General features: G+C 36.8%; 1 protein-coding gene across 1 annotated transcript in view; it reads left to right on the top strand.

The window, feature by feature from the left end:
* The first annotated feature begins 7,930 nt into the window (after positions 1-7,930).
* The window catches only part of LOC117435270 (SNF-related serine/threonine-protein kinase-like), a 68,280-nt gene continuing 58,433 nt past the window's right edge, over positions 7,931-17,777 (top strand). Inside the window, exon 1 of the mRNA XM_034058313.3 lies at positions 7,931-8,226. The gene's annotated coding sequence lies outside the window, so the exon portion shown is untranslated. The remainder of the gene's footprint in view (positions 8,227-17,777) is intronic.

The following is a 17,777-nucleotide window of genomic DNA, read 5'->3' as shown; positions in this document are numbered from 1 at the left end:
TGTGTGCGATGCTTGGGTGTTTAACATACCACATTGGCCCGAAGTGGCCTGTAACATCTGTGAGGCCTTCCAGCCCCAGGTGAAAGAAGCTCGTTTGGGGAGGACCACGAGGGCGAGCTCCGCGTCCTCTATGGCCGGACTGTCGGCGACTCTTGGAGCCCCAGAGCCCCTTCTCTATGACCTGTACCAAGACCCCGGCTAGACATCCCCGATGCCCAGACCACCTGCAGTCGCTCCCCATCGCCACGAGCGAGAAGGGTGAAGCATTCCAAGCGTTCCAAGCAGGCAAGCCCCGCGAGCTTGCTGTTGGTCCTGGGTAGCGCGGAGACTGCATACGGTGGTGACGGCACCTGGGGAGTTGTTAATTTGTTAAGATGGTGTGGAAATGCCAATAGAGGAGCTTTTGGTTTAAATCCTATGGCTGTCTGATCTATTGAACCTATGCGAGCAGGAATGCTACAGTACTTTTGACGTTGAGAATGATAAATTTTATTTAAAATGCTATGGTATGGTCATTTGTTTATGGGGGAGGGGTTATTTGTTTTGAAAAAAAATCTTGCTTCCACTTTAACTGACTAATGCTTGGCTGATTTAAATTGTAATTTCTAAGAAAAACACATTTTGGTTTGTTGCTGAACGCTGCCTGGAAACATTTTTTGATCTTTCACCTTTTGTAGTCCATTCAATTTCAGATCTCTCTGGGGGGCAGATTTAAAAAACCAGGCCAGGACATTATGAACCTATACAGGAGTCCCATTAGGGAGACAAAATATTTGACAGACGGTAGTGTTTCTGTATATTTGAGCTGTAGTGATGAAAAATAATAAAGGCTAATCCAATAAGAAAAATAAATATGAAATACACTGTAAATGGGATAGATTATATTTCGACATACAGTAATCCGTCACGTATCCATGAGTCACATATCCGCCATGATCAACCTCTTCAGCAACGTTAGTTTATTATTGAACAGAGAAGATTAGTTCAGAGATTGTAGATCCTACCAAAGTTTTCATACACTGTGTTGTATGTGCTCCGTGCGCTGCCATTGCTGGTAGTGTCATGTGAGGTGTTCAGTGTGTTGATATGTAAATAAATCCTGTTTGCCTGTGGGGCATATCAACTTCAACCTCTGTCTTGATCGCCTGCCTGTCACTCAGCAACGAATGCAAGCTCCCACTCACACTTTACAGCACTGAGATTCTAATTTGTTCTATAGAACAGGTATCACATTTAATGTTTTACCAGTCTTGGCAGACACCATTGCAGAAACCATTTTTGGGGTAAAAATGAAGAACTAATCCAAATTAGTCTGCATTAGTAGTTACAATTATTAAAATCAATGAATTGCAAATATTAAAGCAGAAGAAGACTGCAAAGTTAGTATGAGAGCCTTGTGCAGCTCCATCATTGCCAAGCAAAGATAAAGTTAATTGAACGATCATCAAAAAGCTTAAACTTACATTAAAATAGATACAATTATTGTACACAACTAGAAAACTTTCAATCAACAGATTTCTGCCCTTGCATGCTTTAAGTGCGTAGTGCTGGTCGCATTACCACGGTTCCACCAGCTTATCAAAATGTATTGTGCTGCTTATCTGTGACATTGAGATAGAAATATTGAAACCCCACCCTTGCTAGTCCCCTGGGGCAGTCACGACCAAAACAAATACCCACGTATGAAAGCACATTCCATTCCATCAATTCCTTTGTGATTTTTTGCATGCAAGAAATCTTTAGACTGGTAAGAGGAATAAGATGAAGAGAAAGCTGGCAGAAATCCCTTGACAAAAACAGTTAATGAAAGAGATAAAATATTTGCCATCAAACACTAAAAAAAGATAAGATCGACCAAAGTGCCTATCTTTAGACTGCTTCTTCAACTATACATATGTTACAATTGAATCAAATGTTCCAGTGCTAAATGACTCACAATAACCAGCTAACTTGATCCACTCTACTGCATAACCAAAAAGCAATGTTAAATTAGCAACTGTATTGGAGTGATAAACTGTGTGTATTTTGTTTTACAATGCTTGTTAGGATCTCATGATCTTTATCATCTGTTTCACTGGTATGGTCACTTATTTTACGTTACTGCGTTAATAAAAAGCAAAAATGCAATGGTTATTAACATTACATTTCCTAATTCCGTGCCCACCAAGCGGTCCAAGTTTTTAAGCCCTTACAATCCCTCAACCCTTTTACAAGCCTGTTTTCTTATACTCACAGTAAACCCTACCTGTTGACAGAATACCTAAACTGTCATGCATATTCATAAATCTGTTCCTCCCTTCTGAACCTGTGCAAGCAGGTACGATCCTGGCATCGATTACGGACAGTTGAACCAATCAAAATGCTGAACTTTGTGAGAGGAGTCGGGAACGAATAAAATGTTTCTGATTGAACAGGTTGGATTGACACTGCCAATGTTGTTGATTCAGAAGACATTTTGACAGGAAAACCTGAAGCATAACACTGTGAAACAAAAATAAGTAGACAAAACCAGGGATATGTTAATACAAATATAAAAACAATCAGAACTATGTTGAAATAGATATTGCAAGAACATGTACACAAAGCAGAAAGCTTGGGGAGGTAATGCGTTGTGTTTAAAACCCTACAGCCTCTTCAGTAACACTTTAAGTGGATGGCAGCTTGGGGATTTTGAATGTTAGCATATGTTCTCTTTCTTTAGTGACAGCTACATATTTTGCTGTACAGCCACAATCAGCTTCCAGTTCTGTTTGTATATAACAAAGGCCCACATTCTGCAGCCCAGAGCTCATTTAAAAAAACAAATGAAAGGTTCTTAGTTACCCAGAAGGTGTGTTTATTTTTACATTTCACAAATACATTTGTTGTCAATAGATTGTGGTCCATTTGTTTTAAAATGCACAGTGCCAACACAAATTATGAAAAAAAAAAAAAAAGATTTACAACAACACTAGAGATGTGAATTTTATTGCCCATTTGTTTTTTTACTCAGACTTAATAAATATATTGGTATCTCTAAATAGAGAATCGTCTCCTTTTTAAAAAATATGCAAAATATTTTAATGAGCAAGACATCTCACAAGGATAACGGTATTCCCAAATGTTCTTATTTTTCTAGAAAAGCAGTAAAACTGGCAATGGGGAGTTTGTTGCTCGACAACCTCATTCAGACTACTTGCTCACTAAATATCTTGGTATCGCTGAATAGATAATTGTCTCCTCTTTAAAAATACGCAAACATTTTTAATGAGCAGTGGTACCCCAAACATGACCCACTTACTACCAATGCATATGACTGTGCATAGTTAGAATAGGTTTCTGTTTAAGAACTGCCATGGACAACACTACATTTAAATATTGCACCAATCTTGGCATTTAAGAAAATCGTCTTCTGGGTCAAAATCCTTAGCACATTTTTAATGAGGAGACAATCTATTCAGTGATACCAAGATACTGAGTTAGGTTATACAGCAATAAACTCCATCACAGTTGTACTGCTTTCCTAGAAAAATGTGAACATTTTACTTGTGAGATGTATTGCCCTTTAAAATATTTAGCATTATAAATTCAAGGATATCAATATATTTAGTAAGGAAAAATGGGCAATATAATCCCCACCTGTTTTTTTTGTTTTTGTTTTAACAAAGTCTATGTAAGTCGCCTTGGATAAAGGCGTCTGCTAAATAAACACACATGCAGTGTTCCTGTCTATGCCGTGAGCCGTTAGAAATGGATCTTTTCCAACATAAGCGATGTAAAATTGTGTATTACCTATGAGCAATGAAGCATTTTCATAAAGAAAAACTGAACTTTGAACTTTGCATAAATGTAATTCAATATAATCACATACTGTATGTAGCGTAGACATTAGTGTTTAATTACTGTTCCACTTCAAATTAAATTACCAGGAATGGTTAACCCTGTACTTTTAGTATATGTAGAACTGTGCCATTTTTTTCCATCAATGAGCCCTACTATAATACTGCTCTTCAAAACAAAAGACTGGACTTCAGTTATATATATTTTATAAAGTGCCCTGTAATGTCCACATGATGGATGCTTTAAAAATCAAAGTTATTGTGTATTGTATTTCATATGGCTCCAGTTCATTTTAGTCAAACAGTACTTGTCGTTTAATTTTCCAGTAAGCTTACGCATCATTTAGCTCACTATCAGAAGCAATTACCTTGGCCAGTCTAATGAACTTTGTATAAAGCGCATGGCTTTTGTACATGTTTCTTAACAAACCACCTTGACATAAGATATTTATTATTATTATTTATTTCTTAGCAGAAGCCCTTATCCAGGGCGACTTACAATTGTTACAAGATATCACATTATACATTATACGGATATCACATTATTTTTTACATACAATTACCCATTTATACAGTTGGGTTTTTACTGGAACAATCTAGGTAAAGTACCTTGCTCAAGGGTTCAGCAGCAGTGTCCCCCACCTGGGATTGAACCCACAACCCTCTGGTCAAGAGTCCGGAGCCCTAACCACTATTCCACACTGATATAGGGTAGAACGGGGACGGTTGTAACACCTTGAATTTCTCCAATCAGAAGCAAGTTAGAGTGCCATCACTCATTCAGCACATGCTCAGTCCAAGTCTCTGGCTGCCTGTGGAAGAGGAGCGCTCTGTGCCAAAGCCCTGAGATGTTATTTACAAAAATCAATTTTTGAACTAGTAGAGTAAATCTTTTCCCCAATTTTCTTTTTGTCATATATACCTGTGTTATACAGTTTATGGATCCAGGCTTTTAGCATTCGCATCCATGATCTGCACTTATAATTGACACAATTGATTGCTCTTAGTTTTGTGAATATTGCACTGAAGGAAAAAATGTTCATATACCACAATTGTGACTCAGAGTGACATATTCTTGCTTGATAAGGCCTATAATTTTAGAGATATTAAAAAGTTTTAAAAGTAGGACAACAACAACAAAAAATGCTTTATGTGAACATTTTTATTTTTCAATAAAAATATTCATTTTTTGAGTTGAATAAAAACAAACATATTTGCTTCATGTGAAAATTGTTCTTATTCAATAAAACATTCAGCTCTTGAGCTAAATGAAATGCGTTGTTATTTATTTAATTATTCTTCACAGAATGTTACATCTGACCCCACCCCCCATTACAACTGACCCTGGCCATGGTGTCAGTTATAACATCAGACACCTTACATTTCAAGCGCTCTTGCTGTATGTAAGATTGTAAGTCGCCCTGGATAAGGGCGTCTGCTAAGAAATAAATAATAATAATAATAATAATAATAATAATAATAATAATAATAATAATAATAATAATAATAATAATGTATATCAGCTCTTAAAACAGGATAACTATGGGGATTGGTAGAGGACAGATGTAAGTTATTTCTATCAAAGTCTGGTCAAACTAGCTCAAATCATCTGTGTGTAATGGAGAGAAAGGTAAAAAATGTTACAGCTGTGCCTGGTCTCCCCTAATCTAAGTGTGTTCTTCCTTGCAGTAACTGTTATGCCAAGGCCATGCCATTTTAATTAAAAGATGACCATCCACTTCATTAAGTATGTGTAATTTAATTAAGCATTTAAAGATCCTTAAAAGAGCTCTAATGAGTCTACATTGATGCGTGTTTGTCCTAAGGATCTGGTATATTTAGCAAACAATACTGCACTAATATTAGTATTGTAATAATATACAGTATTTGGATCAACAAATCTAGACTAACATGTATATGAAGTGTTTTTTTTTCAGATTGAGATTTTTTTCAGTAGCACTTTAATAGTTGAGTATTACATTGTAATACCTGGGTAATAATTACAAATGATTTGTAGTTTGCTGACATTCAGGTGTATGTCATTGTTTTATTCATGGCTAGATAATGGTGCACGCAGTAACTGTCATTTTTAGGTGAAGCGCAGCTTTCACTTGATTTAAATGTCATGTGCCTATGTTTGTCCCCAATACCTTTACGTTGTGTTGTGAAGCAGGGCCTGCTTAGGCCTAAGGTATAGAAATACTAAAATAAACTTTACTATAAGTCTTTCTCATGTCTTCCATGTTTGTTATTTCAGTATTTCTAAATTTACCACAATTGAGTGTCTTATAGTTTAGCTGCTTGAAGTAACCTTACTACGTTTTTCCCTGTGTCAGCACATTGTAAGCGAACACCTGTTACAAAGAGACATGTTACTGAAGCTTCAGGACTATCTTGCTTAAGTGTTTTGTTTTGTTTTTTTTTAGAATTGGAGGAATTTAGATTTAACGTCAAAGTTCATTTTAAGGTCATATTTGTAAGCATTGTCCAAACGATACAAATCCAGTACCGCAATTGATTTTCATTATATTATATGTATTTATAGTTAAAATGACTATCTGTTTTTGCGGGGCATGGCAAGAACACATTATTTAGTAGATCTGTTTTGAGGTCTGATAGGAATGGAATCAGTTGTTTCAATTCACTTATGAAGGTTGTGAATTCTGTTATGAGTATAAACTGTCAATAAGGATGTGTACAGCTAATGTAACGTTACATTCCTCTCACCTGAAATGCAGTTATCTAGCATTCCTACGTCTTTCCAAGCATGTCAGGTATGACTGTAATGTGGGATATGACTTGTTTGATTTGAGCCTCAGCACGCACATCGCCAAAGGCACACCTCGAAGTTAGAAGATCGTAAAACGCTTGCATATTTCTGCACGTTGGCTTGTTTACTTTTTGGTACAATGGTCTTTATACTTCTGTACCGATCAATCTCACCAGAACTAAACATGTTCTTCCCATGCAAAAAGCTATCTCTTATTGAACTCCCTTCCAATTGCTGTCTGTTAAGAAATCATACTGCGTGTTCCTAAAAAGAAACAAAAAAACAATACTCTGATACGGTTGTTTTACATTGCTGAAAACATATGCCTGTTTCAACAAGTTGCTTGAAAAGTTGATAGTTAATTGTTTATGGAACTTGCCTTCTGTTTCATGGACTCAACTCTTCTATAATAGGTGGTCTTCGAACATCTTAGTAACACAGGTCAGGGTAACTTGCCTTTCAAGACTGGTGGTCTTCTACAATAGATGCATACGTTTATGATGTGCTTTGGAAATGTCTCAATATTCAGATCCAGTTACTTTGCAGTATACTATAGTAGTTTAAAATACGTTATATATATATATATATATATATATATATATATATATACACACACACACACACACACAGTCCCTATATGGTCGGGACAGTCACGACTTCCTAGCAAATGTCCTGCGTCCCGATATTTACCCATGCAATATATATATATATATATATATATATATATATATATATATATATATATATATATATATATATATATATTCTGCACAGTAGAATTAGTGAAAACAACACGTTGTGCTCTTCGTGCGGCTGACACATCTGTTCATCACTAATACAAAGGGAAGAACGCGACTATTTTTACTGTGTGGTGTTGATAATTATTATATGATAATGAGTGCTTTGCGTATGACCCCTCCCATGTGTATGATGCGTATGACCCCGCCCCCACGGGAAGAGCGTCCCGCTGAACAGTTTTCAAATGTTGGCAAGTGTGATATATGCTGTGCAATGGCATGTACTGTATTATATTGTTATTATGTGCAAAATATGCATTATTATATAGTTTAAATGATTCCAATGTATAACAATAATGAAACATGTATTATTATTATTATTATTATTATTATTATTATTATTATTATTATTATTATTATTATTATTATGGTTGATATGTTCTGAGAAATATAAGCCATAGTCGCGAAAATTATCTTTGAGATAATAAACAGGAAATCTATGTAGGGTAGTGAAATGTCTGAACACAGTTGCAAGCGCATAGAGAACTTGTATCTCTCTCTAAAAAAAGAACTACTTTAATCGCATTTACCAGCTACTCTTTGTCTGATGGTCAGAGGTATTTGTGACGACACCAATGACGGAGGACAGTTTTAAGGCGCAGCCGCAGTAGTTGGAGAAAGGATAGTGATTTCGCTGAGTTGCTGTTCCAGTAACGCTTCAACGGTACAGAGCGTTCTGGAAATATACACACATTCACACGGAAGGCATCGACTACTGTACTACTCTCCGTTGAATTTAAATATACACAGCACGTTACAACAAACGTAGCTCTGCTGGCTTTCAAGGAACTGGTTTCACGTTGTTATAGGGAGTTCAATGTTCGAGTTTCTGGGATCAGGGGTAAGTTTATCTGGCCGCTGTTTTTTATTTATCTACTATGCAGTTGCATTTACATTTAAATTGCACGGCTAGTCTTCAGCCTTTTGTCAGACTGCTTGGTGTGTTGCTAACCGAGACCAGTTCAACCTATCTGCTCACTGCTGAGACGGTAAAGTCAAAGAGGCTAAGCCGTGATCGTCAAACCTGGGCCTCGGATTGTCATTCCCCAGACTGGACCTGATCGCACACTAAAAACCTCGCTCTTTACCCCAAAACTGACGGGATACTGGTGAGATAAAGTAAATAATAAGAAAAAAAACAACATGTTGTATTTGACTTGAGAGGTATTGTCGGATCTTAGTCTCAGCCACAAAGTTCTCAAGGCCAATAATAACGGAGGGATTGGACTCTGGTACAGAAACCCAGGTTTGTTTGGAATAGTACATTATAAACTGCTATATATTTTCAACCAATGTTTTCAATATGGTAAGATTAGATCGAGATTATAAATATTTCAGAAAATGTAATGGTACTGAGTAGTATGATGATATACCGGTATATAACGTTGGATTGTTTAAATTGCCAGGAAATATAGGACTGTCCCTGCCGGTGTATCAACCATTAGTTACAAATTACAATTGGTTTATATTTATTTTTTTAGTTAAGACTTTTGGAATACCAGAGCAGAGGTTTGAATACGTTCCCTTTAATGAAGCATGTTCTCTTTGATGTATGTTCTGTGAGAGATAGCCCTAACTAACCTGTAATTACATGTGTCCAGCAGATCACCAGCAGCAGTATGCACAGTAAAGGATCCGATATACAGTGGATATATTTTTATTGTTTAAAGTTAGTTTTGATGGTTATCGATAGGGTAGATTATCTGGTATGCTGTCGTGGGCATGCATTGACAGCTGGTAAGTAATAATAAAGACAGGGCAAACATTTGTCAACTGTTTGTCAAAAGGTAGCGCACTTAACGGAAGCCTACATTAATCGATAGGACAAGATAGAGGGTGACATTTAAATATCTGTAAACGTAACACTGTCGATTTATTAACGCGCCACTTGAATTACATCAATGAATTATCACCAGCGTTATTGCTCGCTGTCATGTCTCTAGTTAACTGATTTGTACAACCCACCTTCACATCTATAAAATGATAAGCTTTTTTGACAAGACATTAGATTTATTTTTAGCACACTGTACTAAGGCTGATCACTGACATCATGATTCCAAGTGAATTAAGCACAACTTAATTATATCTGATCATTTTATTTAAACCTTTGATGTAAAAAAAGATGTAGTGTCCCATATATATTGGTCAAGGATAGTTTCCTTTTTTCCTCATGAAAATAACGCAATGTTTTATGTAATACAGGCTATTATGCTGTGTGTGGTTTTTATGTAACAAAGGTGCACATTTTTTATGCAGCTGTGAAAATTACTGTCACCCCCATTTTTCAGTAAAATCCATATTGTCTTTAGTGATATAGGGGAAAACAGGTTTCAGTGGAGTTGGTGGGCTTCTGCCCCTCCAGCAGAAACTATGATTGGCAATGTAAGCAAACTGGGAATTGCCTTTTTGGTAAATCAAGCAGTTAAAACACCGATAATGCAAAATATGTAGGTACAATTCGATATTGCTGTTGGGCACTGTAGAGTTGATTAGCCGACTTCTTTTAAGGCTGAAATTGCCAAGATTTCTGTATTTTTCTGTACTTCCTGAAAGTATAGCATGAAGAATTGCCTAAACCTAAAGAAGGCATCATACTGTATGTTAATCGCTTTATCCATTAGCAATATGTGAAGTTATAAAAAAAATAAAAAAAAAGTCTACTCCAAAAGAACTTCCAAAGTAAATTTGATAAAACTGGGCAAGGTCCAAAGTCTGCAATAGAGTGCTGTAAAGGCTATGGAAGAATGTAATTGAATGACAACTTGCATTTCAAGTCATTCACCTGTGTGTTGTCCTGTTTGTGCAATTGTTTAAGAACATTCCTTTCTTCTTATTGAAAGATAGACGGAAATACCATCAAATGCTACTGGCTAGCAGCAACTGGTGCTTACACTGTATTATTATTTCTTATTATATTATTATTTATTTCTTAGCTGACGCCCTTATCCAGGGCGACTTAAAATTGTTACAAGATATCACATTATTTACATACAATTACACATTTATACAGTTGGGTTTTTACTGGAGCAATTTAGGTAAAGTACCTTGCTCAAGGGTACAGCAGCAGTGTCCCCACCTGGGATTGAACCCACGACCCTCCGGTCAAGAGTCCAGAGCCCTAACCACTACTCCACACTGCTGCATAAATCAACTGTAGCTACACATTCACATTCAGTAATCTGTATGCAGGCAGGCCATCAGTGTCATGAATGCCATTTGAGTGGCTAGGTCAGTGGATGTCTTATTGAAAGAAATGGACTTGGAGCAGAGGTATTTTTTTTATTACAAGATGGCTGAAGATTTTAGCCCTTGCTATTGGATTGAAGGGGAACATGATTGATCAGGGATAAACTGAATGCAGTGATGATTTATTTGCTGATATTACTTTTGCATCATTTCAAGTAGTACGTTATTGCATTTGAGTTGCCATACAGTACCTCAATAATCTACCACTGAATGTTCTTTAGTAAGCCAGGTATGTTTGCTGTTTTTTTTTGTTACACTTTATTTGCTTAAAGAAAAAATTAGATTTCTTTCTTTTTACCTTCTTCCCAATATGATTTTTTTTGTTGGTTTAATATAAACATGGTTTCTTCTTACTGCATAAAGATCATTTATTGTAGGTGTGTACATTACATATAATTTGATTTGCCCTGTTTTCATGGAAACAAATGAAAGCTGTCAGTGTATTAAAAATAAGTATGCACCCACCCACGCATGCATGTTGTGTTAAAACATGGTTTATATTTGTATCGGTTTATAAATAGGTGTATACAAATTGATGCAAAGTAGTTATTTTTATCTCTGTACTCTGTACTGTGTTTCCATTTCTGAGAATGCAGGCATAGTCTGACACCCAGTCACTTGCATTAAATTTTTAGGTTTTAAATGTTAATTTCAGGAATAATAAATATATACAATATATTATACAGTGGCAAGAAAAATTCCTGAGCTCTGAATGGTCAGCCTTGCACTAGACCCGTGATGTTATCCCAGTTATAGTGCCGGCAACCTCCTCACTGAAAACCTAGATGGACATATCAGTCTGCCACAACTGTCAATAACAGAATAAATGACACAATTCCTGAAGTGAATTTTACCTTAAACAACATGACAACTGTGGAAACCTTGTTTGGCAAAGAGCCTTCAAACACAGAGCTGCCAGGAGACCAGATAGCAAAAAAAAACATTAAAGTAGAGACACCTGGAGGTGAACTGAGGGACTAGATGAGGTAGAATCTGACAGAAATGAAGCATCCACAAACCAATTGACAGTCAGTTTTTTATGACTGGGTGAGTGAGAGTAACACAAATATAGACTGGAAAACTGCCACGATAGAACACCTTAGTACAGTTCTACGACAATTTTATGGCGCTGTCAGAAATAGCTCCGGAGAGCCGTATGGCATAAGCAGTTACGTGGGGCTCAGAGCGGGCTTAAACAGACACTTAAATGAACCGCCCCTGAGCAGTAACATTAATATACTGTCAAATGTAGAGTTTAACTCTGCCAACAATGTGTTCACAGCATACATAAAAAAACAGTCATATTTTTAACTCACTTTAAACAGAAATAACACTTTAGTATCTATTAGAACATCATAGTTAATACTTTACTACAGTTGTAACTATTTTATGAGGCAGAATGTTGTTTCCAAATGACTTTTAAACATGAAATTAGTCTTATTTGCTATTTTTTACAGTGTGAGCTATTGTTTAATAGGAATAATGCTCTACATTGTGTGTTGTGCTGGGATAACATCATTCTCGGGTGATGGACCCACTCGGCCTGCAGCCTCATGCCCAACCACCTGAGGCGTGATGTTATCCAAGCACAACACACGCCCTGTCGTGCATTATTCCTTTAATATACAATACACAACAAATGATGAACAAGAGAAATACAGTTATAAATAAAACCTGATCTATTTGTTGCCACAACATTTTTTAATTTTTTTTTGGGGGGGGGGGGGGGGGGGAAGGAGAATCTGAAGGCTTTGCACTCTGCAATTAAATTGTGAGCATCAAAAAAGAGCTGTTTATTGAATATTTTTTATGGGCTTGTGTTTTTTTAAATTGATTCTCGCAGTGAAATATCAAAGCCAAAATTTGGCTAAATCCCAATAATCAGGCCGATTCAGCGGCAGAAACAATGCAGTTGTATTAACTGTAGTAGGGTTGTCAATAGAGCAGTGTGGTATTGAACTTCAGCAGCTGGTCAAGAGAATTAATGCCACAGGCTAGATGAACTCCAACAATACCCTGGCCACCAGCCCATGTCTGGGTCTTCAAAATGCATTAGCAGTCGGGCATAAGGAATACTTGCAGCATTCGGAGGGGAGTTAGGATATGACCAGGCTTACTGGTTGTATTGTATGTCTCTAGTGGGGCTGTTTCTTTACCTTCATGTTTTATGTGGTTTGTTTATTTTCATTCAATCATTGTCAATCCTGAAATGGTATCTTGAATGAGGAACTGTAATTAGAAAGCCCAATTGTAATTAATTTGACAGGACATCTTTTGGACGAAGACATTTTGAAACACTCTCTCAGTATATGGTATTGAATACATTTGTGCTGCACAAGGTGTGTTGTTTTTTTTTGTTTGTTTTTTTTACACTATAAACATGCCGCTTCGCTTTAATTATAGTAATTTAATTAATCTAACATGAACAACTGATATCCATCTCAGAATGATGTCCTAGTTTATGACCCCAGCCAACACAGTTGGCGGTTTCTTCTAAGTTCTGAAGTTCTAAGCAACTAGCAGAGCAATATCTCAAATCGTGTGTTAAAAGACAACACATTAATTACATTGAGTAGATGTTTGTTTAGTACAAATATTTTAAAAATTAAAATATATTACATTAATAAATATCTTTAAGTTCAAATCTTTGTAGCCGTCATCATTCTGTGAAATTGTCTGTTTTTAGCCGTGATTTTTACATATTTTTACTATGACAAAATCGTGTCCTTAATAATGATCCAACAATGTAAACCATTCATGTCATGCATTATCTATGTATCATGATAACATTTAAAAACTTGATTGAATGGAAAGGGAATATACATGTCTCTTCATATTAGGGCTGTGTTTAATGGTTTGAAGGTTCGTACGCTAGCCAGGAATTTGAAGGTAGTTCTAAACCTTTTGAAGGTTTGTCCTGCAGCATTCACGCACTGTGTTGTGTTTTTTTTTTTTTTTTCTCTTTGAAAAATACAAAGTATACGCTAACACTAATAATTTTAATTTCGAAAACTGAGCACCGTCCGCCCCTCCACCTTTTAGTTTCTTCATTTGTCATCTCGACAGCAAAGCATTGTATAGCGTAAACTGCATTTAAAGAAATGTCTCGAAACCCCTCTGCTGTTTGGGATTTTTTTTTTGTTAAATGCCCAGACGACCAAAAAAAAGTTGAATGCAAACTGTATCATGGAGGCACAAACAATCTCCAGGATCACTTAACAAGTGTAAGTTCATATTATTCGTTTTAGTAGCAGTAAAATGTGACTGTGACTGATAACCTGCTCGGAACGGTGACTGTTAAATAAAGCTTTGTTTTGCCCAAGTCCGCTGCAGTTCTTTTAATTGGACGCAATAAGGTGCTGCTGCAATGCAAGCTTACTGTATATATCGCAAGCAGCATCAATTACATGTACATAAACAATGTGTGTTTTTATTTAAATTATAAAAAAATGATTTACTGTTTTATATAACTTTTTGTTAAACTACATGTTAATTATTATTATTATTATTATTTATTTCTTAGCAGACGCCCTTATCCAGGGCGACTTACAATTGTTACAAGATATCACATTATACATTATTTCACATACAATTACCCATTTATACAGTTGGGTTTTTACTGGAGCAATCTAGGTAAAGTACCTTGCTCAAGGGTACAGCAGCAGTGTCCCCCACTGGGGATTGAACCCACAACCCTCCGGTCAAGAGTCCAGAGCCCTAACCACTACTCCACACTGCTGCCCATAATGTTTTATTCCATTTATATGGATTACCTGTAACTTAATATAAACTAGTAGCTATGGTGACATCACCAGTAAATGATGCAAATTAGCACCAGGTTCGAACCTTACTTCGGTAATGTGTTCCGAACCTCAAAATGTGCCCTTCATTACAGACCTACTTCATATTGATCAAATTTGGGGCTGCTTGTTGGATCTTCCAAGTTAAAACAAATAAACTTGATTCATTATTGTTTTTTTTTGCATTTGTTTATTTTGTGATAATCCTGGACTACATTTACTAACTCTGTGTCATCAGTAGTGACACAATTGCATAGCAGGAATACTGGATTGTAAACTTCAGGATTTGACGTGAGCTGGTTTTGTGTTATAGTGATACTGTACTTCAGTTGAATTTAAGAAGTATATAGGACATTTAAAGAGGATTTACTGGGCTACGATATTAGAAGACATTTTGTACTAAACATTGCAGTTCTGGATGCTATGATGAAATCTGGCTTCACCTCTATTTAGCACAGCAGCCATTTCCTTTTCATTTCAAAGCTTGTTTGCTATCATTGCTTTTGTTAGCTGTCATCTTTGCATAACAGTTTTGCACCTTTCATGGGACATTTCTGTGATGCTACTGAATAAACACTCAAAAGTAGGTCAGCTATCAGGTACTGACAGTCATTTTCACTGAGCTGAAAAGCTTCAAATGGCTACCAGGAAATGGATATATTACTGCGTAATTACAGCAAAGAATGTCTATCACTGCATGCCTGTCTGTGTGACAATAAATACAAATGCATTTTCTATTGTACAAACCTATAATTGATCCCACAGCTACTGTAGGTATTTACAGCTGAAATGAATGTAAATTGAAAGACTAGAATGTAGTAAACAATTAAGCCCCATTCACACCGGCATGCTGTACCCGGGTCGGAAGCTACCCAGGTCAAGTCCCAGTGTCCTGCAGGTTGGCTGCACGATTTCACACTGCTTTTACTAAAGCAGGGTTGACCTGGGTAACAGACGCAAGTAAACAATACGCGTATCAATCCCCCGGAAGCAGCTTGTTACTGACTCTTCCATCCAAGCTTCACTGGATTGAACTGAAGGCCCAAATGTTGATTAGAGCAAATGTTTCTTCATCCCTGCTGCAATCTGGCTCATGGTGTGTCTCAAGCAACAAATATGGCTAAACCGAATAAACAAAAACTTTCCTTGCGGATGTGAAACCTTCATGCAGGCGTGGCTGTTTGTTATTTCGTCAGCCGTCATGCACATCCTGAGGTGGGTCGCTTGGACCTGGGTTAACCCGGGTACGACCCAGGTAGGTGGTTTCACACTACGCAGGATTGTGACCTGGGTAGCCAGAACCCGGGTCCGGATCCGGGTAGAAGTGCCAGTGTGAAAGGGGCTTTAATCATCTTAATTGTCTTTTAGGATAAGATTGAACCGTAGTTGAGGGGCGCATCAGCTTTAAATTAGAATAATTCATCCCCCACAAATATGACGGCAAATACATACATTTATACAGCAAGTGTTAAGATATTTAGCATCAAATAACTTTTTTTTTTTTTTCATATTTGGTGGTCCTCTTGCATTTGTTCAAATCCAGTGACAAAATGACTGGATGATTTTGCCCTGTTTGATTAAATTAAGCTGATGTAAGGAAACTAATTCTTTGATCTCAGCTACAGGGGTGTGCAATTTGCATCAACCAACGCCCAGGACAACAAGATTTGCATGAGGAACAACAATTTTTTCTGTTGTACTTTGCCTGTCAGACAAGTAGTTTTTATTTATTTATTTTTGCTATGTTCGTTCTGTTGCTAGAAAAACACTCTGGGTATATTTATAGAGAGCCACTCAAGTTTCTGAAAACTGAACTGCTGAAGTGTTTACGTCCCACTCCTATCACTTCTGATTGGCTAGCTGTGGAAGAAGCTAATCTTCTATTGGTTACAAAGAAACCCAGAAAAGACTGCCTGAGAGTAATCTTTTAAATTTAAGGTATTGCTGGAATTTGCGGTTTTTTGTAAATTAGCAAATAAGTGATGCTGCTTTCTTAATACATGAACCTGACATTAAAATGCAGCAATCTAGTTACAAAAAAACAAACAAACAAACAAACAAACAAAAAAAAACACCAAAGTTGCCAAGGTATTAGCAGATTAGAAAAAAATAGTTGTGTAATTTCTAACACTTCGTGGTCAAGCGTGTACTTCATCGTTGGGATGTTTTTTTAAAAAAAGGTAAGTTTTACTGGTTAGAAACTTTTCAAGACAAACTTTCCCTGGCAAGAAATATGTTTTTTTCTTTTTTCTTTTGATTTTAGTATTGCTACCATAGTTTGCCATTTACCGTATTTGCAAAGTATTTATTTTAAAGTAAAATAGACTGTAAATCTCATAGCAATGTGTTTTCATTCATTTATGTATTTATTTTTCAGTGCGAGTAGTGCAGGGAAAGAATGTTGCCCTCAGGGTATGAAACCAGGATCACCCTGCCAGTGTTCTAGTTAACCATCATGGGACAAGAGGTTAGATGAGGAAAAATAGCTGTAAAAATTTTGTACACTTAAAAAAAAAAAAAAATTATATATAATATTTTGTATTTGCAGAATGTGATGGAGCCTACTCTGCATTTTGGTAGAAAAACAATACAAAATGCAGAGAAGCCTGACAGGTTCTACACATCCTTTAAAATGTGGGGTTCAGCAGTTACAAAACTGAAAGAACGTCAAGAAGAATCAGAATGTTACAAACCAGCAGTAATAGTTGGCAATTATTTCGTATCTGTGATGTAACAAACCCTGTAAATCAGGAGTTGAATTCAGCTTATAGAGAAAGAGACTGAAGCTTAACAGACAGAAGCTATTTTTATATTTGAATAACTCCCAAGTATTGCTTATTATAGTTGTACTCTTAGTATGTTACTTAAAGTTACCAGCAAATGTGTTCGAAACTGCACTGAAAGGAACATTTCCTTAAAGTATGTTGTACATTTGTTGAGGTGAGGTGGGGTCACAGGGAATCTTGAAGAATTTAGTGAACCTGTCAAGCTACAGGGCTAGATCCGCCCCTGTTTTTTTTTTTTTTTTTCTTTTTTTTTTTTTATAAATTTAGTCGTCGCCAATTATTTTTACCCCGGTTTTCACCCCAATTTAGCATGCCCAATTATTATCTGTATCCCCGGCTCACCGCTCGCAACCCCCCCGCCGACTCAGGAAACGGAGGCTGAAACACGCGTCCTCCGAAACACGCGTCCTCCGAAACACGCGTCCTCCGAAACGTGCTCCTTCCAAGCCGTCATTTTTCGCACTGCAGATCCACAGCAATGCTACCAGACCTATAGTGCCGGAGGACAACACAGATCTGGCGGCTCCGCTGCAGAGCCACAGGCGCCCTATCGGCCACAG

Source organism: Acipenser ruthenus, chromosome 3, assembly GCF_902713425.1.
Source record: "Acipenser ruthenus chromosome 3, fAciRut3.2 maternal haplotype, whole genome shotgun sequence".
In the NCBI taxonomy this organism is placed as follows: Eukaryota; Metazoa; Chordata; class Actinopteri; order Acipenseriformes; family Acipenseridae; genus Acipenser; species Acipenser ruthenus.
This window is presented reverse-complemented; position numbering and strand designations above follow the sequence as displayed.